Here is a 26674-nt window from a genome sequence, read left to right on the forward strand (position 1 = left end):
GGAGGGAAGAAGATCTGGAACGGCCGCAAGCAACTCTGGAGGTCTGGGTTGTGATTGCATTGACATTTGAGGCTGTGTCTTTCAAATGCAGACCTATGGCATTAGCCTCCATTTGTCCTTTCCATTATGTTACTGACATGCAGGAAATTAAATCACTCCCTTTTCTTCAGTTGGTTTTGTTTGACGGTCAGCTTAATTTACCTAAATGTGTAGGTGTTACGTTTGCATCTGGCTTGAAGCTTGCAAGTGGGTCTGAGCCACATCAAAGTCAAAACTGTCCCTCTGTTGCTAAAAAAAGATCTGAATAGCTCAACTCCTCAAAGGAAAAGAATTAGAATAAATCAACATTCAGTCTCCTTAAATTACCTCCCTACTCCATGACTATGACTATTTGACTCAGTGGATCAAGCCTCTTTCATTCCTGTGGAAACAAGTTGGGATCTCATAGTGAGCGTAAGTCACCTACGTTTATTAAGACAAAAGCACAAAAAAAATTCAGATTCATGATTCAGGTAGTGATTATTCCTTCTCTAATTAGTCTTTTACCTCGGAGAGAAACAGGTGTTAGTGGAATGACTGCATGGAATAGAGAGATCCACCGCAAGAGCAGCCTTCATCTTAAGCATGATAAGTACGGGTTATCAGTTAAAGGTCTTACTCAGGTTTAAACGGTTGCTCAGATGTGGTTGAGGTGTTGAGCAGAGGATTGTCCTTGCTGCCATAACAACGAAGTGACGTGACATTACGGCACCACTTTTGGTGCCTTCTCCTCTCTGACAGACTTTAGATAACTTTTCACATCAAAGCAACAGCCATAAGACATGTTGACTATAACACTATCTGTATCCTGGTTTGCCTCAACATACAATTTCAGAAATATCAAATACTGAGTGAATTTACAAATGTTCACACAGTTAGACAACATCATGGTCAAGGTGCAAAACAGGAGACAAACAAGACATCAACACCACTTCACGGTCAGACAGCTCCATTTCAGGAAGCCTCTGACAGACAACAGCAGCTCACAGGAACAAGCTGCTCCAAATGGCACGTATTTTGGCTGTGCACACAAGCAAGCGCTTTGATGGAGGGCAGGGGGAGATGTAGCAGTTTGTCTCGGTTTTGTGGAGCGGCAACAACTCGCACAGGGCTCAGCACTGCGCCCCACACCGCGAGCTGGCCCAACCGTCCGTCATCGGGGCCATTATCCTTTGTTGTAGCCAGACCCGCCTAAGTCAGGTGATGAAAGTCTGGGTTAAAGTGCACTCGCCGATGGGTAGTCCGAGACCCTCTCCGATTTCCTTAATCCCCAAATTAATTCCCCCTTATAGAGCCCTGGTGGGTGAAGGAGCCATTTGTCTTCTGTACAGAGGTGTGAGTTTGGCTCACGCCACAATGACCTTGACAGCGAACAAAGGTGTTATTTTTAAAAGGGGATGTCAGAGCTATAGCATGGAACACTTGGATGAATAGTTAAGAATCTATTATATACATTTTATAATATAACACAATATAATATAATATAATATAATTTAGGTGTAAAGGGCATTATAGTGCCAATACATCAACTCAGTAATTCTGTCATGACGTATGTGCACCCTTGTTCTTCACCCTGTCTTTTCCTGTTGCTTCAAATGGATTTAAGTTACATTTATCCTGCCTTAAGAAAGAATTTGTGTGTTCAAAGTTGACTTTTAGTTTGTGTTTTGAATAGAGAGGGGAAAAAACGGTACTAAAATAAGCCCAGTGCCACTGTGGCCTGAAGGCAAGAATACAGCCCAGGAAGAGTTGACACAAGAGACAGAAACTTGGCACCATGTCATATGGTACTTAGGCCTTGCTTTAAGCATGAACTGTTTTTCCGACTCGCAATTAATCTTGGGTAGCATTGCGCTACCACTATGGCAGTGGAAATCACCACCGAATAAGAAGATGTATACTGTCATTAATGACTGCCTTGTTAGTTTTCCTAGATTGGCAATTGGACAGCATCCAGGTTTTGTATAGCTAAGCTAATGCAATAGCAGATTAGAGCTCAGCTTGCCAACATTCACACCATTTGTTCCAGCTTTTCTCACACATTTAGCTCCAGTTAACTTGCCATTTGACTTGTGAAATGTGTGTGGATGGCAATGTAATCGAATGATCTCGCATTCTCGTCACAAGTGTCACAAACATCTTTTAATGATTCTGATTAGCTTTCATGTCAATGACAATCTGACGCTAACCTGAATGACTTTCAAAAGCTCTAGATGAGATTGCATAAATGACAGTCCTGAGGCACACAGTATGAATAAATGAGACAAAGTATTATTTGGTGTCATAAAATAATCTGATGAGATCAAATTAGACCAATTAAAAAACAGAATGATAGGGCTGATTAGAGGGACTTTGTCATGTGAATTGACAGTACTGCTCATTGCCCAAATGAAAATTCCACAGCGAGATAGCATACCCAGCAGTTACACTTCTCTTACTGTCTATAAGTACTTGTAACACTCCACCAAGCAAATCGTGTCTAGCAATTTAGCAACACAACAAGTTTCTCAACAGACTCTTCACAGACTCATAGCAGCTGATAATGCCTGAACTTGCTCTCTACAGCATAGTCACAGCCAGCGAAAAAGCAAAAACATTCAAGAGAGACTTCATTTTTATGACCCGTCCATGCATTTAGAACTACGCAACTACCCCAACGGGCCACCCAGAAATATCTTTCTGCTAACACAGTTCCCATCTAGGCTGATAAGCAAGGAGCCAAGGTAAATAAGAGCGTACTCCTCCCGCCTGCTCACAAGACGTACAGTGTAAATAGTGCAAGAGTGCTCAAGGCAGTTGGTCAACATTTCTCTGTCTTTTTACAGTACATCTCCCACACTCGACGGAGCCGTCCAGCACTTGTCTCGCTTATCAGTGGGCTGCTTGCATGCTAAGATGTTGTAAGGATACCCCACCACCTCACCATAAGCTCCCCCATCGTTTGTAAAATTGTTATTCCCCCAGTATGCTATCCAACGAACTGTCCTGCTTCGGCATGGTAACTTGTGTTTTGTATGGTGTTTGAATGGTTTTCCAGTCTCTCTCTCAAGCTGTTTCATGATGAGACATAAAAGAAGGATAATTACCACACTGTGGGGTGGGAAGGAAAACTTATTTTCCTTGCCGACAAAAGCAACGGAAAGGTCGTTCCATCATTTCGGGTCTGAGCGCACATCTCTCTCAAACAGAGGAGCCTCTCTCTACTCCTCTCCTATCTGTGAGAAAGATGAGTTATAATCTATAAATCCCCAGGCCCCGGCATCTTTCCTGCAGTGTTGATGGCCGAGATGCAGGATGGATTCTTTGACACCCACTGTTTATTTATTAAACAGAGGAATTGCTGGCATACCTGCCACTCACGTCTGGAGAGGACGGGTGGGGTGGGGTGAGGAGTGGTGTCCTCAGCTCCTCTTCAAGGGGAATTAAAGGAAAATCTGCAGGCCTGTGTTGACAGACAGCCTGGTGAACGGAAGCCCTGTCTGCCTTTGTGTGGTAGTTAGGTGTCATTGTGTTGTCTGGCGATCCATAGACACCCCTAGGGGTTGGTGATATGGACAAAAAATTATATCTCGATATTTTTTGTGATTTTGACGATAACAATAATTAGTCAATATCCTTTAAAAAAACTGTTTTTAAAAGACGAGTTACTTTACAGCTCATTATTTATAAATAGCATCATTAAAATAACCAATAACCTAACCTGTGACTTTTTAACCAAACCAATGCATTGTCACTCTATGACACTTTCCAATTGTGCCCTACTTGTGTGTGTGGCAATGACATGGTCTAGCCAGCTACAGAGGACAGATAGGCCTTACAGTTTCCCATGAGAAAGTCTGAAGCTGAAGTTCCTTTCAAACCTTTACTTAGGTTTCTACATTAGCTTATGGCTTATGTAGGCTACATGAGAAATCCGGTAACACTTTCTATGAAGGTTGTATTTATAACGCCCTATGAATGCATTCATAATGTTTTATAAGGTGTCTATAAAGCATTGTAATGCTCATTATTACCATCTATAGGTATTCACAAGTCATCATAACCAACTTCATGATGCATTATGACAGCTAATTATGAATAATTATATCTAAATCTGAATAATGCATTATAAATATGTCAAGATCTGCCTACTCACTTGTCAGTTTTATGATGCATTATAACTGCTTTGCTTTGCCTTCTACAGTAGTCCTATATATATCTATAACTCTAAGTATATTTAATAAAGTTATAATAATTTATACATCTCCTATAGCACACAATTATAAACAGCTGCAATATCATAAGTGTTATTTGTCAGCTCTAAGTAAAGTGACAAGAATATGACCATATTATTCTACAATGAAATGAGAGTCTGGACAGTAAAGACAAAAGGAATGCATTTAGTTCACTTTGTTTTCATTTGTCATTCCTTTTGTCTTTACTGTCCAGGCTCTCATTTCATTGTGCCTCATATTTGTTTATAATAATCTTATATCTATTTATAACAACACCTCATTTGCTCTACTTTACCTAAAGCTGACAAATAACACCTATGACATTAACATAGGGATTTATAATATTGTGCATATGGGGTAAAGATGCTAGACTCGATACTTAGTTCATTGCACCCTTTAATTACTCAGTGAACTTATATCTGTTAATAATAGGGTCATATTCTTGTCACTTTACTTAGAGCTGACAAATAACACTTATGATATTGCATAGTTGTTTATAATTGTGTGCTATAGGGAGATGTATAAATTATTATAACTTTATTACATATACTTATAGTTATAGATATATATAGGACTACAGTAGAAGTCAAAACTATATGCATCACTATACGCATTTAGCAAAGCAAAGTAGTTATGATGCATCATACAACTGACAAGTGAGTAGGCAGATCTTGACATATTTATAATGCATTATTCAGATTAAAATTAATCATTCATAATTAGCTGTCATAATGCATCATGAAATTGGTTTCTTTGTTTACAACTGACTATTAAAATACTCAAAGGCTACCGTGTAGGAAAAAACGTGACTTTAACTTATCAATGCCACTTGAACGAAGTAGCTGCACAAAATAAACATTAGTGCGTGTGACAACATGGACCACTAGCAATTACATGACTTGCTCTGCTGCAGCCAGGGGCTTCTCTCGCATACACCTCCTGGATTTAGTGAATGTATGGGGGTTCAATGCGGGATTTCGAGTGTTTTCACCCTAAGTAATTTAAATACTCGATAATGTGAATTTGCACATCGTTAAAACAGCAATCACGATATTATCGCAGGCGATATATATCGCCATATCGCCCACCCCTCTAGACACAAACACACTTGCATAACACATGCACACACACACACACACACACACACACACACACACACACACACACACACACACACACACACACACACACACACACACACACAAAAACCCAAAGAAATACAGAGCTACAAACACACATACCCTCTAGTACACAACAAGTATGCCAAACAAGAAATCATTGGTTTGAAGAATCCATGAATAAATCAAATATGGATTCTCATGCCCTTATTAATTTTGTAAAATACATTTCACTCCAGAAAACTAGTAGCATTACGCGTTTGCACATTCTCTGCACAGGGCCTAATGCTCTTGACAGAAGAGGAAAGAAACAGAGAAAGTTGAAAAAAAATAGAAAGAGAGGCGAGAATGCAAGAACAAGAGAGTATATGAAACAGAGAGTGGGAGAGGGAGGAAGAGAGAGAGAGGGCACATGATGATGTAAAGCAGAGGGCTGGTTGGCACTTCTCGTCTTGGTTCACAAGCACACTTTCACCATGGCGACCACCAGCTGAGAGCAGCATGGGCACGTTTACCTCTCCAAGGGGGAACACAACTAAGAATGGCATCATGGTAAAATCCCAAAACTAAGATGGTCTCCAAGTCATCGATCTGATGCATTTTTTTCTTTACCTTGTACTTTCATTTTTAGGACTTTATATGAAAACATAAATTTTTCATATAGGCATTTTGGATCTTAATATTATCTAAAGAGAGGGAGGGAGAGTAAAAACAGAGGGGGGTGGGGGATAATTTCAAGGAAATCATTTAGGGAAAGTTACCGGCATTTTAGGTAATTGGCAGAACATTTGATCTGGCCAGTCTCTGCCATTTCCTTATATACAGCTACTTTACTTTATTAATTTTCTTTCCAAACCATCAAATCAGTCAATCAAACCAATACACGTAAGCAGTGTATTGTAGTTAGTAATAGTAGTAGTAAGTCAGCTGTCAGAAAATCGAAAGAATGAATCAAAAGTTTTAAAGTGCACACTAGTCTGTGCAGGCTAGGTCCCCTGAAAGTCTCCATCCCCCTGGTCCTTTGTCACTGTGGTAGATCGCAGAGAAACAATGCAGCCTTTCAATGGCGGCCAACTCTGTGAATTTGAGGTGAGCAGGCGATAGGTCCTTGTTGCTGTTTTAAATCTCCCTGACCATTAGTGCCCTGTGCCCAATACCGGGTTTCAGGTCAAGAAACCCAATCCACCCCATTAAGCCGGACCACTTCCGAGCTGGTCCATCAGAACAGATTCCGACTCTATACTCCCCCCCCACACACACACACAGAGCTGACGTACCACTTGTAATCACACATTTCACGTTCATCTGAGGTCATACTTTTTTGTTTTGTTTTGTCATTATTCTACCGTGAATATTGTGAATTCGAGTATGCAACTGTAGTTGAACAAATGTGTTATGTATTGCGCAATAGTTATTGAATGAGGTCAGGGCTGTTCAGGTTCAAGACGTGTATTGTCATATTTGCACATTACACTAACAGCACACAGCGCAGTGGTTTGATAAGTCATGACAGCGGATGAGCGATCATCAGTGTCTGTCTAAGTAAATAGAGAGATCAATGCCCAAAGGATTTACGTAAGCAAAATGTTAGTAAGCCAACAAACTGGCACAAATTACCTGCCAAAGGTTTTAGGGTTGAGTAGGTGCAGCCTTCTTAAACAAACTCTTCCACAGAAACTGAAGATGTACTATGAAAGTTTCAGATTGAATAAACTGTGTCCAATTAACAATAATTTTTAAAGATTATTAAAGACAAACTCAACAGGGCTCAACAGGGTGAACGCATTGGTAGGTCGAACGTCAGCAAAATAATTCCTGAATGCATTGATTATTGCTCAATCAAGGTTCTTCCCTGCCCTGTACTACTGGTAGCCTGGAGAGGGGGTGGTCCTCCCCAATTCCATAATGTGAGCCTAACCTACTGTAATTCAATATTCCTGTCTACTATAACTTATCACATTGGAGGTAATGCACTTTGTTTCTTGACACTCATTCTCTAAATCACACTGTGCGCTTTTACGACAAAGCATAATTTGTGAACAATTTGAGTCAGAAAGTTTTGTTAACTTCACACAACATTTTTCATGTCATTGAGAAATGAATGAAATGGATGCTCATCAGGAGGCTCTGCCTTATGTGAATCTGGCATGCAATGACGAGGGCCGGATGGATGGATGGATGGATGGATGGATGGGTGGATGGATGGATGGATGAAGGGTGATGAGCAGAAGGCTCCCCCTGAAAACAGCGTGATGTCGCACCATGGGCAGACGAGCTGAAAATGTTCTCGAGTTTGGTGAGAAAATCGTGTCTCTTGAGCTGTTAAGCATGTTGCTCAAATGAATGGGTCTTGTCAACTTCGGATGCACTCGACAGAGGGAAGTGTCAACACCAAGTTTTCACTTTAAGGGTGTTACTGGATTTATGTAAGGGGTTAATGTTTACATGGAGCACAGTGCATAGATGTCTATATAATCCTTCTAAATGGCCCCTATAGTGCTCCCAGGATTAGGCCATTTTATGTGCTTTTAGTCAAACAGAATCAATCAACACTTGAAGAATTCACTCGATATAATTTTCTGATTCATGACGTGTGTGATACAGTATATACGTGTTCATGTAGATAGCATGAGAATGTTCCTGAATCATGTAAAGTCCCATGTAACATGCTGACAGTTTACCACATCAGTGATCCTTTCAGAGGCTGTTGCATGCACCTTGTGTGTGGTGTGTGTGTGTGTGTGTGTGTGTGTGTGGGGTGGGTGGGTGTGTGTGTACTGTAGGCAATGCGCGTGTGCACACACACACACACACACACACACACACACACACACACACACACACACACACATCTTTCGCCATACCAAAGTCAATCTCTCTCCAATCTTTTAATCATTCTTCTTTAACAGCTACCTGCCTTGAGCTAAACATTTGGGCACACAACTCACTCTCTCTCACACACACACACACACACACACAGTGCAGGAGAGGATCAAACAGAAGTCAATATGCAAGAGCAGGCATAATTGTGCGATTGAGGTTTTCCAGTATGGAGTTTCCCTGTGTTCAGCCGGGCCAAGGCCCCTCTCTCTCTCCCCATGGCTGCAGAGAGCAGGCACGCTAATAGAACTATTAACAGATCAAAGGCGATGGGGGACTTTCACACATGGCTCAACGAGGCCATTTAGAGATGATGCTGTCAGTCAAATGAGTCAATCTGACACTCACTCTCTGTGTCTGGATGTGGGGGTTTTTGTGGTCACGGAAGTTTTCTTCGTGGGGGAAAAAGTTTTCTGCCAGGTGTGTGAGTGTGTGAGTGTGTGTGTGTGGGTGCGTGAGTGTGTGTGTGTGTGTGTGCATGTGTGTGGGAGTGCTACTGACTGAAGCGCTGAAGATGGTTTGGTGATGAATTAATCAATCGATAGTTTTTTCATCAGCGAGAGTAAAGGTATTGAAATGCATGGGGGAATGGCAGCCAAGGAGAGGTGATGCAACACATTTGAAGCAGCTGCGGCTGTTTGATCCATTATGAGCCGGGGTCATGCTGCCAAGAGCCCTACTGAAAAAGCAGCACCGCCAGCCAACTGCCATAAACCTTGATTGAGCGTGTACACAAGCTCTCTTTGAGGATACCATGGAAATACACACAGATGTGCGTGCACGCGCGCACACACGCACACGCGCGCGCACACACACACACACACACACACACACAGATTACACCCACATGCATGCAAGCACACCCAAAACACTCACCAACATCACAAACATGAGCAGGAATACACACACACACACACACACACATATGCATGGGCAATCATATACAGTCAAATACATGCACACACATACATACAGTACATACACACACACACACTCAACTGTATGGATACACACATATGCAGCAGATGCATACATACTGTACAACCACAAGCACAAATTGTCATGCAGTTACATCAACCCTCTTTCTCCATTTCAGATAATGATCAAGGGCATCTAATGTTTATTGTGCCCCAATGCAAGCATGAACCTAGGGAATGCCCATGCTATCACATGTCAAAACAAGGCATGCTATTTACTAGCAGAGATCAATTATATGTGACTCTGACAAGCATCTTCTGCTTTAATCCTTGCCATCTTAAGTTTCCTTTCCCTTATCCTCTTCAAACGCTTTTCTTTTTTGGAGGGGGGGCAAAAACACACTTATTAAGCGCAGGGTATTTCAACCAGCAAAGAGAAATGTTTCATTTTAAATATCATCAGTCAGCAGTCCCATGTAATGGAACACCTCTTGGTCCTCTATCGGAGTTGTTTGTAAATTATTTTGTCTTTTGATGGTCCGGTCCCTCTCTCCTCATCTTCCACCCCCCTCACATGCCACAACTTGAGCAGAGGCTCTTTGCTTCGGGGCATGCATCAGTGACACTGTGCCATCTCTCTCTCTCTCTTTCTTTCTCTTTCTCTCTCTCTTGCACACACACATAGCGAGGGAAAGATTCACAGGAAGGGGAGAGAGAGAGAAAGAGAGCGTTTGTTTTTGCTGCTCACCTGATGAAAACATCTCCATGATGCAGTAGATCTCTCCTCAGGTATGGAGGCCGGACATGCTGAGGGAGTGACAAATTGCAAGAAGCCAAAGACGCGGCCTCCTTTAATCTCTACGTCTCAGACACTCTTCCCTCTAGAACTCAACACAGCTCCCAGCGTCCCCGTTCTCCCTGCACACACACACACACACACACACACACACACAGGGCAGAGTGATCTCCATCCATTCTCACAGGTTTGTTTTAGTGCAAAAACAGCTCAATTGGAATGAATGGGGTAGTGATTAGATTGATCTCTTAGACACTTGGGTTTAATGCCCTGGCTATTACCAGCAGGCTGGCACCTGTAAAAAACCACAACACCTCACATGAACTATCACCATGCTAAGCATTGCTCTTCAGCGGTTGGCATGTCTTAGTTTTGTTTTCATTTCCTCTGCAGCATCCAGTTTGTCTTTTAAATCTATTCATTATTGTACACACTATGTCTTCAATCAGACAGGACTGTGAAGAAAGTAAGTAGTGGAGAGAGACAGGGTGAGACCGGGAAACGAGCCCCCGCGACCACCCGTACCCCAACTCTTCATCCGCCCACGCTACAGCGCCCTTCATAACATTTTAATATCGAAAGTGAAGTGTGGCGTCTGCGCCTTTTGTCTAGTATTGAGGTGTCGCCCGGTGCGTCTCCAAAAAACGTAATACTCAAGTGAAGAAAGGGGAGATCGCACATAGGGGCTGAGTAGTTCCAAAAGTGTATTTTAAAAAGCCGAAAAAACAATTACAGGCCACATAAACAAGGGGTAAACGTTTCGGGTCTTGCCCTTCAACAGTGTTCCTTGTACGCCAACATTAACATTTTAATGTAACACATTTTTATGCTATTATATTATATATAATATAACATAATATATTAAATATAAACATTTTAATAATGTAATATAATTGTAGCGGTTGTACTCACTCCACCTAGCCAAGCAACACCATGGCTTGCCTTCAGACGTTTTACCTGGGAAATATCAGTATCTGATACTGATATTCAATATCTGTTAGAGGAGCATGCAAAGTTAGAAGATGGGGGTTTTCCTTTCAGAAACAGAGCAGTTGCCATACCATACTGTGACACAGTTGGTAAGGATGCTCTCGATGGTGCAGTGGTAGAAGTTCACCAGAATCTAAGGAGACAGATGGACCTTCTTTAGTATCCTCAGGAAGAAGAGATGCCGGTAAGCCTTTTCAATTAGGGTAGAGGTGTTGAGGGTCCAAGAGAAGTCCTTGGAGATGTGGACACCCAGAAACTTGAAGCTGGTGACACACTCAACCTGTCCTGATAGGGATGGGGGTGTGTGTGCGCACCTACACTTTCTGTAGTCCACGATGAGCTCTTTGATCGTCTTGGTGTTGAGAACAGTGTTAGGAACGTTACTTTTATTAGTTATAGTTACTTAATACTTTTCCCAAAAAGTAACTGAGTTAGTTACTGAAATACTCTATGATAAGAGTAACTCGTTAGGGACCGTTCGTTATTTATAAACGGGGTCACCGGAGGGATTTTGAGTGCTTATAACAAAAGTTGCATGACCCTCCCGTGCCTGCAAAAAAATTTCAACGACCCTCCATCAGTCTATTCAATAAAGTCATAACCCTCCCCGGCTAATTGTCGATACCTTCCACCCGCTACAAAGCACAATGAAAACACATCGACGCAAGCTATAGTTCAAAATTCACCATCTGCTTTCTGATCTTACACATCACACTTCACCAAGACGGTGGCCATTTCAGTAGATTTACTCACTAACATTGTTGTGGAAACACAATAAGCATGGAAACTAAATGCACACTTCCTGCAACTGCATTAGCCTACTTGAAATAAGTTACTCCTCTAGTAAGTATTCACATGAATTAAAACAATAAAACATTGAGACCATTCAACAAAGCACACTGGGTAATAACAAATTCAACACATGAACTTGTTGCTATGGACTCGTCTCTAGGCTTCCTCAGTCATTGTAAAGCTGCCGAAGCTGAACATTATCCAAAACTCAATTTCTCAGACGAGCGTCAATTTGGGAGCTTGCTACACTCCTTCCTTCTCAAATGACTTGAAAAAGGCCGTTTGCACAATTTCACAAATAATCACAGGGACCGAAAAATACCTAACATGCCAACTTTTTCCGGGTTTAGGCCTATCATTTTAACTTTTCCCCACTCTTGCCGTTTTAATATTTCCCCGTAGAATATCCCATATTACTGTAATACTCTCATAACATTAGTCCTGCATTCTGGCCTGTCTCTGTGTTGTCCTGTTGTTACCCTTTGCCCTTCCAGTGAAACAGATGTATTCAAATCATCGTTTTGCTTGCTTGAATGCGAACTCAGAGTGATGTTAACCTAGGCCTATTTAAGTTAACGACGTGGTTGTTGCACGATTGAGCTAAGATTAAGCACGATTCGTTGGCGCTTGCAGTGTTCGGCCGTTTAGACTATGTCTACGTGCGCACCTGCCAGGCTAAGAGCCAAATAAATACCCCTGTATATTCACTCCAAGTTGACCTACCATAACTTACCAACCCTACATTGTAGGCCATAAACTGGCTATTTATATGACCAATGTATTTGTTCAACTTTATGAAGCAGAATTACGCACTGCTACTTGGAACGTAACACATTTTTGTTGGCAGGAGAGAGAATGACAGCGATTAACAAATTGCACTTGTTGCTGGTTACCAATAAATAGGGGCCTACTGTATATTTTTTTGCAAACAACAAAAACAGAAAGGATGGAGACAGCAAAGCTAGAGATGGGCAGGAACAAGGTCAATTGGTAGAAATGCTTGTCAAAACGTTAGGAGCTGGATGTGTGGATGAATGAAGCACAAGTATGCTTTATAAGCATGCACACTGTTTAAAGTGAGGCTACATGGTAAACTACAAGTAAACCAAAGTTAAATTTAGCTTTTTAGGGCTGGATGAAGTTGACCAAATGGATATAGGCTGTATAAAGTAGGCTACTTTGCTCCAACCCTTCCAACGTTAATGGGGACGGATGTTGACATTTTCCGTACTTTGCGTGAGAAACCCGGGAAATCTCCCTTATTTTCATTGTTCAATGTTGACAGAGCTATGGAACGAAAGAGAACGTTATATGGCGACAGAAATCAACAATCAAACAAGCCACTTTGATTTTTTGCTGTTTTCATTAATACAAAACATGGGTGACCCCCCCTCCTAGACAAAAAAAAGTTAGGTGACCCTCCCCTCAACAAAGAATAAAGACATGACCCTTTATAAATAACCAACGGTCCCTTACCAGGGAAAGTAACTATTTGCGTTACTGTTACAAAAAAAAAGTTGCTATATGTCAAAAATGTTGGATTTTTTTGAGCAGTTTTGAGTAGCCAGTTGAAATGAGTAGAACAGACAGGTGTTTGTAGGCTACATAACTTTCAATATTTATTAGATAGATAGATAGATAGATACTTTGATCCCCAAGGGGAAATTCAAGATATTGCACATCGACAGACCTATGGTAGACTTCAGCCTGTGTCATAGGTTTTTGTTGTGAGGCAGAAAGATCTAGCTTTTGCTGCTTGGAGGACTTTGCTCCGAGTCCTTCTTTGCTAGTAGATGGCGAGCTATCATCTGTGGTGGAGGTATCGGTGTTTTTGGCCACTAGCTTTAGATGCGTGTGTGAGATGCTTCATTACATTAGAGTTGCTTACAACGGATGTCGACAAAGTCTTCGCTCCTGGACATAATGCACACATTACATGCACGTTCTTGCCTTGATGAATTTGAAGTAGTGCTTATATCCACCTTGAAAAGGCCAACTTTTCGGATTGCTCCTGACCTCTGCTGTTTCGTTGAATCTCTATTTTAGCGGTTGCTTGTGTGTGTACTGGCAAGTGTGTAAAAACACTGGCTCTGATTGGTTATCATGAAACATGACAATCATAATCGCTTACGTCGTTATTAACCCACCTCCTCACTGTGAGCCAGGGTGCATTTGGATTACACAATTTATTCAATCAATGCATAGTAACGCACCGCATGTAACGTCCAGTAACGGTAACGGCGTTGTAACGACGGGAAAAGTAATTAGTTAGATTACCTTGTTAGTGAAAAAACTAGATGTGACCGCCGCCCAGTCCAGCACATTTTTTCCACAAAAATAAATCACGCTGAAAGGCCTATATGATTCTAACTGTCTCACTAAATTGCATTATCCACACTCAATTCTCACTGATATCTGCTAGACAACAAGTACCAAAACATGATTAGTTCATAGATTTCACATGTAAAATGAATTTTATACAACCCCACCTCCATCTTGCCTGTTCATAATTCTGAGAAATTCTTGAATTGTGTGCATGTACATGTTTATGTTATGCGTGTGTGTGTGTGTGTGTGTGTGTGCGTGCTTGTGTGTGTGCCTGCGTATATGTGCCTGTGCATGCAAGCGTACATATGTCTACTGTGTGAGTATGTGTCATACGTATGATTACTGTGAATGTATGTGTGTGTGTGTGTGTGTGTATCTGTTTGTGCACATGTGTGCACATGAAATGGGTTAACATGACCCCTGGAGGCAAACATACGGAAAAAAATGGTCATCCTAGGCCCTACAGTTCTCAAGATATTCACAGAGAACTGTGTCTGCCCTACCCTTCTTTCGGGGGGTCCAGTCCAGCGGGGGGGCTACAGATCAAAACGAAAAATTACGGTTCCATGCTATCCATGTGGGGGTACATGCCCACCAAGTTTTGTGTACCCCGGTCTTTCAGTGTCCCGGGAATCCTTGTTGGTGTACGTCACTAAATGTACACATAAATTATTTTATTGTAAGGCCCCCCATGAACGAAAGTACACAAAACTTGGCATGCATTCGGAGGGTGTCATAATGATCCTACACTTTTAATTTCGTGCAGTTTTGACCTTGTCAGCCAGAGATATTGTGATGAAAACACCTAATTTTTTGCTTTTTCATTTTTAACCAGGTGGCACTATACATAAAATAAGTGGTAATGGGATGGGTTGACATGCCCCCTTAAGACCAACATACATAAAAAAGGTGGACCTCCTAGGCCCTACGGTTATCGAGATATTCACAGAAAACTGTCTCCGGCCACCTACAGGCCAGTTGGTGTAATAGTAACATAAATTAATTTATTGTGTGGCCCCCCATGAACGGAATTCCACGAAACTTGGCGTGCATACAGAGGGTGTCATAATGATCCTACACTTCTAATTTTGTACAGTTTTGACTTTGTTAGGTCACAGATACCTTCAATTACAACACCTCATTTTTACTTTTTTGTGTTTAACTAGGTGGCGCTATACATGAAATGAGTGGTTATGGAATGGGTTGACATGGCCCCTTGAGATCAACATACAAAAAAAAAATGGTCCTCCTAAACCCTACGGTTTTCGAGATATTCACAGAAAACTGTGTCTGCCCTACCCTCCTTTCGGGGGTCCAGTCCAGCGGGGGGGCTACAGATCAAAACGAAAAACGATGGTTCCATGCTATCCATGTGGGGTTACATGCCCACCAAGTTTCGTGTACCCCGGTCTTTCAGTGTCCCGGGAATCATTGACAGAAATTTGGGCATGCGAAAAAGAAAAAAAAAAAAAAAAAAAAATCTGACTAAACCTATATGACCGCCGCTTCGCTGCGCGGCGGTCATAATAACGTCGTTACCTAACGCCGTTCTTTTAAACGGCGTTATTCCAAACACTGGTTGAGAACCAGGTTGTTGTCATGATGCTGTTAAAGGAGAATTCCGGTGTGATATTGACCTAAAGTGTGTTGAAACATGATACCGAGTGTGAACGTATGTCTCATAGCCCATCTCGGCTTGTCCCCTGCACTCCAAAATCTGGCGCTAGTTAGCCGATGCTAACAATGGTGGTGCTCCGGCATCGGCCTAGCCATGCAAATAAATCACTGTTTTACACCATTTACGAGGCTCAATGTATCTCCACACTTCATTGGTAGACGTCCGAGGGCCCTGACATTTAAAACGAGACATTGAGAACTTTGAAAAAGCACTGGTAGTTTACTTACAAGACGATTTATACAGACAGGTCCTTCACAAAGTCCTTCCAGTAGCAGCAACTGGAATCCATGCATTTCCACGGAATTATTTTTGGAATCTGATCCCTTATCATACCTGTTCATTCTTACTCGTCGCTCGACTTATCGTGACTAAATTCAAGATGGCTGCAAACGCTAAACTTCGTGAAGGACCTGTCTGTATAAATCGTCTTGTAAGTAAACTACCAGTGCTTTTTCAAAGTTCTCAATGTCTCGTTTTAAATGTCAGGGCCCTCGGAAGTCTACCAATAAGTATAAAAGTTACAAAGCTGAAAAATACATAGCACTCATGTCCTAAGTAAGACCTACGTAACATAGTTTGAATGAAGTTTCTACGTTAAATGGTTGAAGCTGCATTAAATGCGTTAGAAGAAGAAGAATAAGAAGCCTAGGAAGAACAGTACAGTGCATTTTCATGCACTGTAATAAGAAAAGTTGGAATAACAGTACAGTGCATTTTCATGCACTGTAATAAAAAACAAGCTTATTTTTCCCCATAGACTTAACATGGGCTGATGACATCACAATGGGCTAATTAACATGATTTGCACCTGTATCAACTTCCAGCTGCGCACTACTAGGACCCATCAAAGGGCCAGTTAAACTGATTGCACCTGTATCAACTGCTTTCTGCTTAACTAGGCCAACTCTCTCTGTGTCTCTCCATTCTACAAGGATATAAGGCACATTCCATCCAACTTTCTATCCATTCATCCTCTTCAAACCATTCACTCATCCACCCATTAAACTATCCACCAACATCCATTAAACAATCTGCCTATCAACATCCATTACACTATCTAAATTCAACTTTTAAACTATATACTATATATATATTCTGGGGATAGGCCTAGCCAATGTACGACTTTTGCCTTTTAATATATTTGCTGCATTAGATCAGTCTTTCTAGAACAGGCAAGGGCTTTCTAGCCTCACGTCAGCAGCGCTGCATCACCCATATAGCCTACATTAAAACAACCAGCGGATGGCGGGTGCAGTTTTGAAAATTGGTCAACAAACTTTAGTGCTGATGGATGGCTGATGGATGATAAGTTTTGCTATGCAGTTATGGTTGAAATAATAGCCCATCAGCGCATCTCTAGTGTGTGTGCCTCTCTCGCTCAGAGGGGAGGGAGAAGCTGAGGGTCGATCCAGCATGGATTCTAAACTCTGTGGTGGATAGGATCTACAATTAGGTGTTAATAATATTACCACGCTAGGTCGAAGTACTCCCAAGTGCTATTGCGCCACACATTGTAGTTCTCATGTTTATTCGCTTGGAAAATCGTCACGTTTCATGTTGTGTGCCCTAACATTTTTCATCAACTACTCGTGCAACTGTATTTAAGTAGGTAAAACGTGGAGGTGTTTGAATACTGCTATGTGCCTCTCTCTACGGCCACGGCAGAGCCCGCTAGCATAGCAACATGCTAACACATTCGCGCCGCGCGATAGCGCGTTTGGGTGCACCTACCGACGCGGGAGAGGTACGACTCAACTCGTGAAAGTTACGGTAAGAACATATATCACTACTGATTTTGGGTGGCGTGTTCCTTTAAGCATACAATCTGGCTCTCTTAAGACTACAGATTCTGTTCCTATTTCCTCTGCCCACAACTGTTTCAAAATAAATGTCCTCACTACAATAATTCACTATTAAATAATTTAACTATTTAAACTAGGGCTGTCAAAATAACTGATTAATTTCGATTAATTAATTTGAGAAAAAATAACTGATTAAAAAAAAATAACACAGATTAATCGATTCTGTATGACCTTTGACCCTGAGCCGTTGTAGTCAGTAACCATTAGACTGTAAAATGAACTATGAACTTCCCGAAGCACTTTTGAATTTATTTCCTCAGCATATTAGGTCATATCATAGATTATTATGGCCATTATTAAAATAATAATAAAAGAGTTTTTGAACTTTAATGTCACTAATGCGGATTATTCAATGATTCATTTGAATTTAAATATTTAAAATACTTTCACAGCAAATATCATATATGCGATTAATTTAGATTAATTAATCACAGAGTATGTAATTAATTAGATTAATTTTTTTAATCGATTGACAGCCCTAATTTAAACTACTCAACTATTTAACTGTTTAGACATTTCAACTGTCAGTTGTTATCAACTATGACTCCTGCCAACTGTTTCCAAATAAAAGTTTGTTTTGCATTTTATGTTAATATACAGTATTTTTATATTTTCATGCACTGGTAATTTCCTCGAAATTACATTTTGTAGTTACCAATTATTCATTACACCTGTGTGTAGTATCTACTTTTTTTAGTGTTTTTCACATATAGTATTTTGCAGTATTTTTAAAATACAAAAATACACACCAATAAAGTATTTTGATACAAAATACAGAGCCATTTCCTTCAACCCAATAAAATAAAAATGACAAAATACTATTTTGTATTTGAAATACATATTACATGTTTCAGAAATCTTGACATGTCTAAGTTTTAGGTTGCAAATACAGGTAGTGGGCTCTCTGTTAATTTTAATGAGTAGGCCTAAGCCTAAAGTTACAGCATTTCTATCACAATTGACCAGACTTTCACCTTTGGTCTGCTTTTAACAAAATTCTGGCTATGATTGTTCCTTGTATTGCATCATGAGCTATCACTGTGCCTATATTGCATTCTACTGTTGTTAGCCTTAAGCCTAGCTCAGTCATTATGTTATACCACATCGCCCTCCATTAGAAGTGCAATGAGCTGCATTGAGCATAATAAACTGTATTTAGAATTCCAAATTCATATTTCTAGATATTTTGGTGAAAGTAACTCAAAAGTAATACAATAGTAGTGTAATGCCTTACAATTCAGATACATATTATAATGTAACAAATTACTTTGAAATGACAGTAATGAGTAATACATAATACGATTTTGAAGTAACTTGCCCAACACTGATGACAACTATCACTTTCTATGTATGTCTGTGTTTGTGTGTGTGTGTGTGTGTGTGTGTGTGTGTGTGAAGGGTCAATCAAATTCTATGATTGCCACTGATGTGAATGATCTCACAAATCACACAAACCAAATCAAGTTTTAAAAAATCGCAAAAGTATCGAAATTGAGATTCTTCACTTAGTATTGGTATTGAAACACTAATGTTGGTATTGTGACAACAGGAGTTGGGGATGTGTCCCCACCAAAGCTGAGACCAAACCTACGCCCTTGGTTACACCAGTACGCCAAAAACATAGTAGGTCTAAACCTAATATATTCGTGTTCATTTACGATACAGCAGTGTAAGTTGTTAGGTAGTAAATTATAAACTTTGTTACGTTAATGTCAGCTTCACTTACCTTAAGAAATCAAACTGAGGAGGAGGCAGCCGGTTCTTCTCACGCATCTGGATACAGCAATCTGGCTCATCTGATGATTTGATTGGCCGTTGCATTTAATACATTTTTGTGTAGGCTAGAACTTCTGTGCAGTTTTCCTCAGAAAATTGCTGAGATTTAACACAACATTTGTTGAAATCACCATTACGCAAGAAATGTGTTGATTTTTAACACATTCGTTTTAAGAGTGTAGGATACTTTAAGAAAAGTATAGGCCTAGTAGCCTGACGAGCCAGACCCACATTAAAATGTAGGGTCTGGGCACTCACCGTTCGCAGTGCTCAGTCCGAGGGGCGGGATAATCAGTTGTCTTTCAAATTCCCTCTGCACGCAATAGGACAGCGGCAGCGATATGAGTCCCATGCGTTTCCCACCAGCGGAGCTAGTTGGCTAGTTCAAACGTTTGCCAACTTAATAAAAGCTTAACTCGTGTCTCACTGTTCGCCAACAGCAACATCCATCTTATTTGTTTTCAAGTAGCAGGGAATTCAAGCCAAACCGTTGCATCTCTGCCATCAATCATTATGTTAAGCCCACCTAACGACTCTATACACGATTTCATTGGCCTGATTGAGTTTCGATTTCTGGAGCTCACAAGCCAACGGAGAGTTGCTAAACTAGCCCCTAGGGCGTGTCTAGATTTCTAGGCTATAGGCCTAGTTAAATAATGAAGTAGGGGTAACGAGGTATATCTATATTCACACAAAAAAATATATACAGGCAATGAAAACAAAAACCCACCTCAATTTCAATTGCGGTCGGTTAATGGTTTATTTATCTACAGATCTACCTTGATTCAGATTGCTCTCGGCTGCCAGAAGAGTTACACATTTCAGACAGGTTGCTCACGTCCTATCAAGCTCAGTTTGAGGCTGTGCAGCAGCTGCGCAGTAGCCTACAATACAATAAAATGATATATGGAGTATAACCAGTGATGCCAGTAATGCGTTAGTCTATTTTGACCACTTTTTTCGGTAACGAGTAATCTAACGCGCTACTATTAACAAACCAGTAATCAGATTAAAGTTACTTATCTAAGTCACTGTGCGTTACTATTTTTGTCATTTTCCTTAGTAAAAATATATATATTCTTTGCTTTCTTCTTGTCTCGGGGATTAAGGTCATGTAGGCTATGCTCACGTTTTCAGCATGAGGACTCAAGAACTCAACTAGTTCTTGGTATTGTGACAACAGTCACAATACCAACCACGCAGCGACACAAACGTAAACAACAATGGAGGGAGGAGAGAGATGCACATTTTATCTATACAGTCATTATTTTGAGTTTGTGTCAGCTAAACATGCCAACATTAAGGTACAGTGTACATTCTGTGCTGGCGACAAAGTGCTGTCTAGCTAGACATCCCAAGTCTCCCGAAGTTTTGGGAGTCTCCCACATATTGATAGCGGCTTCCTATCCGCGTGTGCATCTGAGTTTAACGCGCACACAACGGAGAGGGAGAGAGAGATGAGTGGTGCGTGTGTGCCTGAAGCGCATCCAAGACAGAGAGCATCCTGGTCTGTTTTGCTAAATCAACCAATCAGTTTTCAGTGTAGATGGGCTTATATCTCTTTTCTCCCGAACTTAATTAATCAGTTCAGTTAGTGTATCTAGGAACAGGAGCGTCATGGCAGAGTCAGTGCCCCTCAAAAAGGAACATTTAAGACCCATTTCACATCAGACTACACAAAAGTGTACCCAATTGTCTCATAAGAGTAAAACATAATGATATCTTGCACACTGCACTGTTTGTAACAGTGACTTTAGCATTGCTCACGGCGGGTTAAATGATTGCAAAAGACTTGTTGGGGTGAGTTTAACAAATGTAATTTCATTTGCATATTACTCAGGCCTTTACTAGATGGCTAGTTGCCAAGGCTACACGAAAAGGCCAAACTACCAAAATCTACATATTTTACTATAACAATTTCTATCAATAGGCCTTCCTTATTTAGTGTACTGACTAGACATTATTGAACAAACATCTGAATTTCAGTATCTAAGTAGGTTAGGTTGGGATGTCTGCTATACATTGTTGACATTACTGTTAAAATGCACTTCCAGTATTGGCAAAACCGGTTATCATTTTTATGTTGAGGCGGTGGGGGTGTTGTAGGCAGCTGCTGAAAGTAACTAATAAATTAACTTGTAATCTAACTTAGTTACTTTTAAAATCAAGTAATCAGTAAAGTAACTAAGTTACTTTTTAAAGGAGTAATCAGTAATCAGTAATCAGATTACTTGTTCAAGGTAACTGTGGCAACACTGAGTATAACTGAACAAATGAAAAAGATTTTAGACCAATAGTGTCAAAATATTGGCCAATTTGAACTGCCAGCTATGCCCCCAATGGACCGACAGTGGTCCGCCAGCCTCTTGCTATCTGGGTACTGGGTAGATGCTTCTCATACACTGGATATGGATAAAGGGGTTGTGTGTGTGTGTGTGTGTGTGGGGGGGGGGGATACCCCAAAATGTATTGGATTAGGTAAAAATAAATATTTAATTTGCTTCCCCATAACAATAAAAATAAAATGTGAAAACTGAAACCAAAACTAATTCTGCAAACATGTGTGCCATTGTCTGAGTCATAAGCCTTGGCTCGCCTTGCAAAAATGAAATATTTGTGGCAGACTTGCAGCTAGAGGCAAACAAATTTGCTGCAACATTGGCAGAAGCCGCAACTGTTCGCCAGAAACCTGAAATTTCTGTAAGGGTTATGTATATGTGAGCGTATGCATGTGTGTGTGTGTGTGTATTTTTACAATCACCCCTCTTACAACCAGGATGGCAAAGCCTTATTCCCAGATTCATGTTTGGTGAGATATATACGCTATCCAACTTCCACTTCACTATATAAAAAAATATATAATATGGTTTAATATAATATAATATAATATAATATAATATAATATAATATAATATAATATAATGCTGTATATCTCTGTGTATGTAGTGTGTGTTGAAGGGGGTAAGTAGGCCTGCCCCAGGAAGAGGTGAGTGCCACTGGCCTTAAGTGGAGATAAGGGTCTGAATAAGAGTTCTTGCAGTGAGAAGTAGGGGCCATTGATGGGGAGAGATGGAAATCTGGAGGCTCTTGTGCACGTATAAACACATGCAGATACACACACACAGGCACACAGACGTATGTAAGAAAACAATATTCCCTGTGCTATATTCCATGTATGCTATACATGTGAACACATGAGACAAATTTGTGCATGTATTCACCAACACATGCACACAGCAGGATGCACAATATCACACACTCTCATTCACACATGAACATGCAAACACAAACGCCACACATACAACACACACACACACTGAGTCCAGAGTTCTTATCTGTAGTTTCTATGTGCTTCAGCATCTGAGCTCCTCGAGCAGATCCAACTCTGATATCAGCTGCCCCTGGATCCGCCCCTGGCCCCAGCCTGAGCCGGATGCGGGCCGCATCCGCGCCAGCACCAGCAGCTGCCTGTGGAGCGTGCTGCAGAACCCCAGCTCTCCTCGCTGCGATCTCAGTGATTGCACAACAAAAGGGCCCCGGAGGATTTAATGCTAGAGGTGCAGTCTCATGTAGCTAGCTGCATTCCACAGGTCTCCTGATGTGAGACATCTACAAGCCTCGAACAATGAGCTTCAACCATATAGGTGGCATAGATCTGTTATGCTTCTGTGATGCACTAAGCCCAAACACAATGAGGTTGAGGAATTCCAAGCATTGTTTGGGTGCCACGTCCACATACATGTAGGTGCTACAGGATTAGTGATCATACACTGTCATCCTTAGGATCTCTAACTTCAATTAACAAAATGTTTGTACCTAGACTATAAACGTAGGTGCAGTGTTTACATAAAGTAAACAATTTGTGGAGATAATGAAATAAAGATGCCCGGAATCTTGTCCTGCTGATTTCCAGAGAGAGGATGGAACTCCCCAAAAACACTGATATCGGGGCTCCAAAAATAGCCCCTCCGGCAGAGGCCATGCCTGGACTCTGTCCCACATGCTCTGATGCGCCGCCTCTCCTAACAGGTGCCGCTTTTTCCACGGCCTGCTTTGGAACACCACCAACGCAAGCCCTGGGAACAGCCCAATTCACGGAAAATAACAAACCACAGGTCTCCAGGGAGGGCCCAGAGCAAAAGGGGGCCCCCTCTACAACCACCACTCTCCCCCCTCCTGCAACCGCCCCCTCCAACCTCACTGAGTTCCATAGGGATAAACCCAAGCGCAACATCACAGCCCTGTCACTCACTGATGTCATCCGACCAATGAGTAACACAACTACTAGGCCTACTGTGGGCTGCTTAACATGTCTGGGAGTGTAAGTCAAATATGAAAACAATATGCTCAGTTCAAAGCCACGTAGCCCATGGATGATGGGGTCATTGAGGACGACTATCAATTAACACATCAAAGGAATGGCATCAAAATTGTAAGGGAAGCTCCCATAAGAATGATACCGTGTAGTGTTCCGGGGGATGGTAATGTCGATTCATACATGTGTGTTCCGATGAAGTCTTCTATTGTTATATCTGTTAGCATCCTGTCCAGGTGGTCTCTCTGAGGTGGTAAATGATACCATGAAGGAAGAGGCTTCACCGCAAGAACACAATGAGGTTTTTGCTGATGTTTATCTGCCTGACTATCTGGATTTTAAAACCTTAAAGACAAACAAATAAGCCAAAAGTTTCTTTTACTTCTGCTTTAGTGAACCTGTCTCATAGACTGTATAGCACATGCGGTCATTACCCTGTTTGAGTTTGGTACACATGTGAAACATGTGTTTGGCTTACAGACACCTTTACTCAAATCTGTGTTTATCTCGGTTACAGTTTGCAGGCATCTTGCACAGTTTGCAGCCAATTGTCTGATACCCAGCATTTGTGGGCATATTCAGACCCAGTAGCAGTAGAGTGACCTCTAGTGCTTGATGAAAAGAAGTGCATCCAATGATAACCAAGGATCTCCCTATACTTCACAACAAGAAATCTTGCTCTCTGATGGTTTTCTCAGATAATAAATTATTTCAAAATAGCTGAATTGTTGAAGGCCAGGGATGTAGTGGAGGCTAAACGCAAGTAAACACAGTTTATCCAGCTCTGAAATTTAAGAAACAGAGTTTACCCACCTCTTATTAGAGTTTATCCACCTCTCAAAAGAGTTTATTCACTAATTGCAACTTTTACAAAAACCACACATTGTATTATCTACATTCACAATATGTACACTCATCAACACTTAGGGAACCATATTGTTATAAACGTTGGACAATAACCCCTACATAAACACTGAATGCCTACTGTACTACTGAATGCCTTTTTAAAAAATCTGATATCGCATGGCGCAGTCCACCTTACCGTGATCACAGAATTCATAGTTGACCCACCTCTTATTTTACCACTGCACCCCTGTTGAAGGCTGCAAAGAATGCTGAAGTGAATGTGAATGTGCAATCGTCAATAAACTGTATGATGTGAAGTCACCACCAGCCACTGATGTGAACTACAGACCACTGTGTCTGGACAGATTAACAGGAGGTCATGACATGCAGTCCATGTCTCCCCACCCATTCCACATAGATATCCCACTGTGCCCAATACAGGAAAAGGTGGAGGCCGCAGGGACAAGAACATCACAGCCAGTATAGAGTAACTTTTGAAAGGTCTAGATATGGTTTAAATGTCCTGTCTTCCACAAAAACATATCTCTATTGTTCACATGTTAAGTGTTTAGTGGAAGCAAATTGGTTTAAGCTGCAATACCAAAGGAGAGGCAGCTTCCTAAAGCCTGTATCTAGAAGGCCTACAGATGACATATACCATTCACAAAACACCAAACAAACATTCACAGGCTCTCAAAAAGAGATTTCAAGGATCGACATGTAAGACAATTACATTTTAAGACAATCCAAAATAGCGAAAAGGCAGGGTAATCAAGTTGGGCTTCATCAAAGCATGTAGCATAGCGAAGAAAACACACCATTCTCTCTCTCTTTCACATGTTCTCTCTCTCTCTCTCTCACTGATTTATCTCTCTCCCTCTCCCCCTTCTAGCTTATCTACTTCTCTCTCTCTTTTCCCCCCTTCCCCTTCCTTTCTTTCTCTATTATCACTTCCATAGTGGGAATGAAACAGGAGATTAGGACGTGCACCCAGACATCAATCATGTTGACACTTTATGGCTCAAAACATTTTCATTACAGCATGGCGTACATAAACAAGTGTGCAGTGTGCTCTTTGTGTACTTGCCCCCTCATGTTGTGAATCAGACTGCACCTCAAGGGTGATTCACATGATGATTCACACACACACACACACACACACACACACACACACACACACACACACACATACACATACATGCCCCCCACACTTAAGTAGTTTCCAATATTACTGTTTTGAAGGGTCTAATTTGAAGTCATGAACAAACAAAAGAGACGCCTGTAAATCTTCTTTCTTAACAAGTGATTTTTTTCTACTTTTCCAAAGTGGAAAACTGACAGAAAAGGAGGAACACAAAGTAAAGGGTAACAAGCTGTCCTCTCCCACAGGAGGTGTGTCATTGTGCCTATGCCTGTGCATGTAGGCATCCTAACAAAGAAGACAATTAACGACCATCAACACAGCGTGCTATATAATTTTGAGGCTGTAGTCTAAAAGTACAGATGTGACAGCTACACTGACAATCTTTCACAACAACAATAACAACACATGCCATTTATGCAGCTCTTTATCTAGGCACCCAAGATGAAGACAGTGAAGGGGACAGCCATTTTGCGCCACAACATTCACCATACACCAACCTGAGGGGAGAATGAGGGAATCAATCTTTCAATTATATTGGGGGATGGTTAGGTGGCCAGATGCTACGAAGCAACTTCAGGAGTAACCGTTGATCTCCAAACAGCACGTCACTTAAGAAACTATGGCTATAGTGCAGTGTTCTTTTAGAGATCAGCGGTTACTCCCAAATAGCCAGTTACCTTCCCTTTGTAGAACAGCTCTAAGGTAGGGAATTCATCCAGGACAGCGAAGAACCCCCTACTCTTTGTGACGAGTGTCATGAGATCTTTTATGGCCTCAGTGAGTTAGAACCTCAGTTTTACATCTCATCTCAATCTCTCTCTTTACTGGTTCCATTTGCACTTTGCACTTTGCACATCTGCACATCACAGAGGAACCCTTTGGAGATGAACTCCTTCAGAATCATTGATACCCACATGTCACAGCCACAGGCTGTTAGCCTAGAAATCTAGACGCACCCTAGCGGCGGCAAATTAATTTG

This window comes from Alosa pseudoharengus, unplaced genomic scaffold, assembly GCF_046254945.1.
Source record: "Alosa pseudoharengus isolate Yale_2024_CS ecotype anadromous, Long Island Sound unplaced genomic scaffold, YU_APseudo_1.1 YU_APseudo_1.1_scf_5, whole genome shotgun sequence".
Classification (NCBI taxonomy): domain Eukaryota; kingdom Metazoa; phylum Chordata; class Actinopteri; order Clupeiformes; family Clupeidae; genus Alosa; species Alosa pseudoharengus.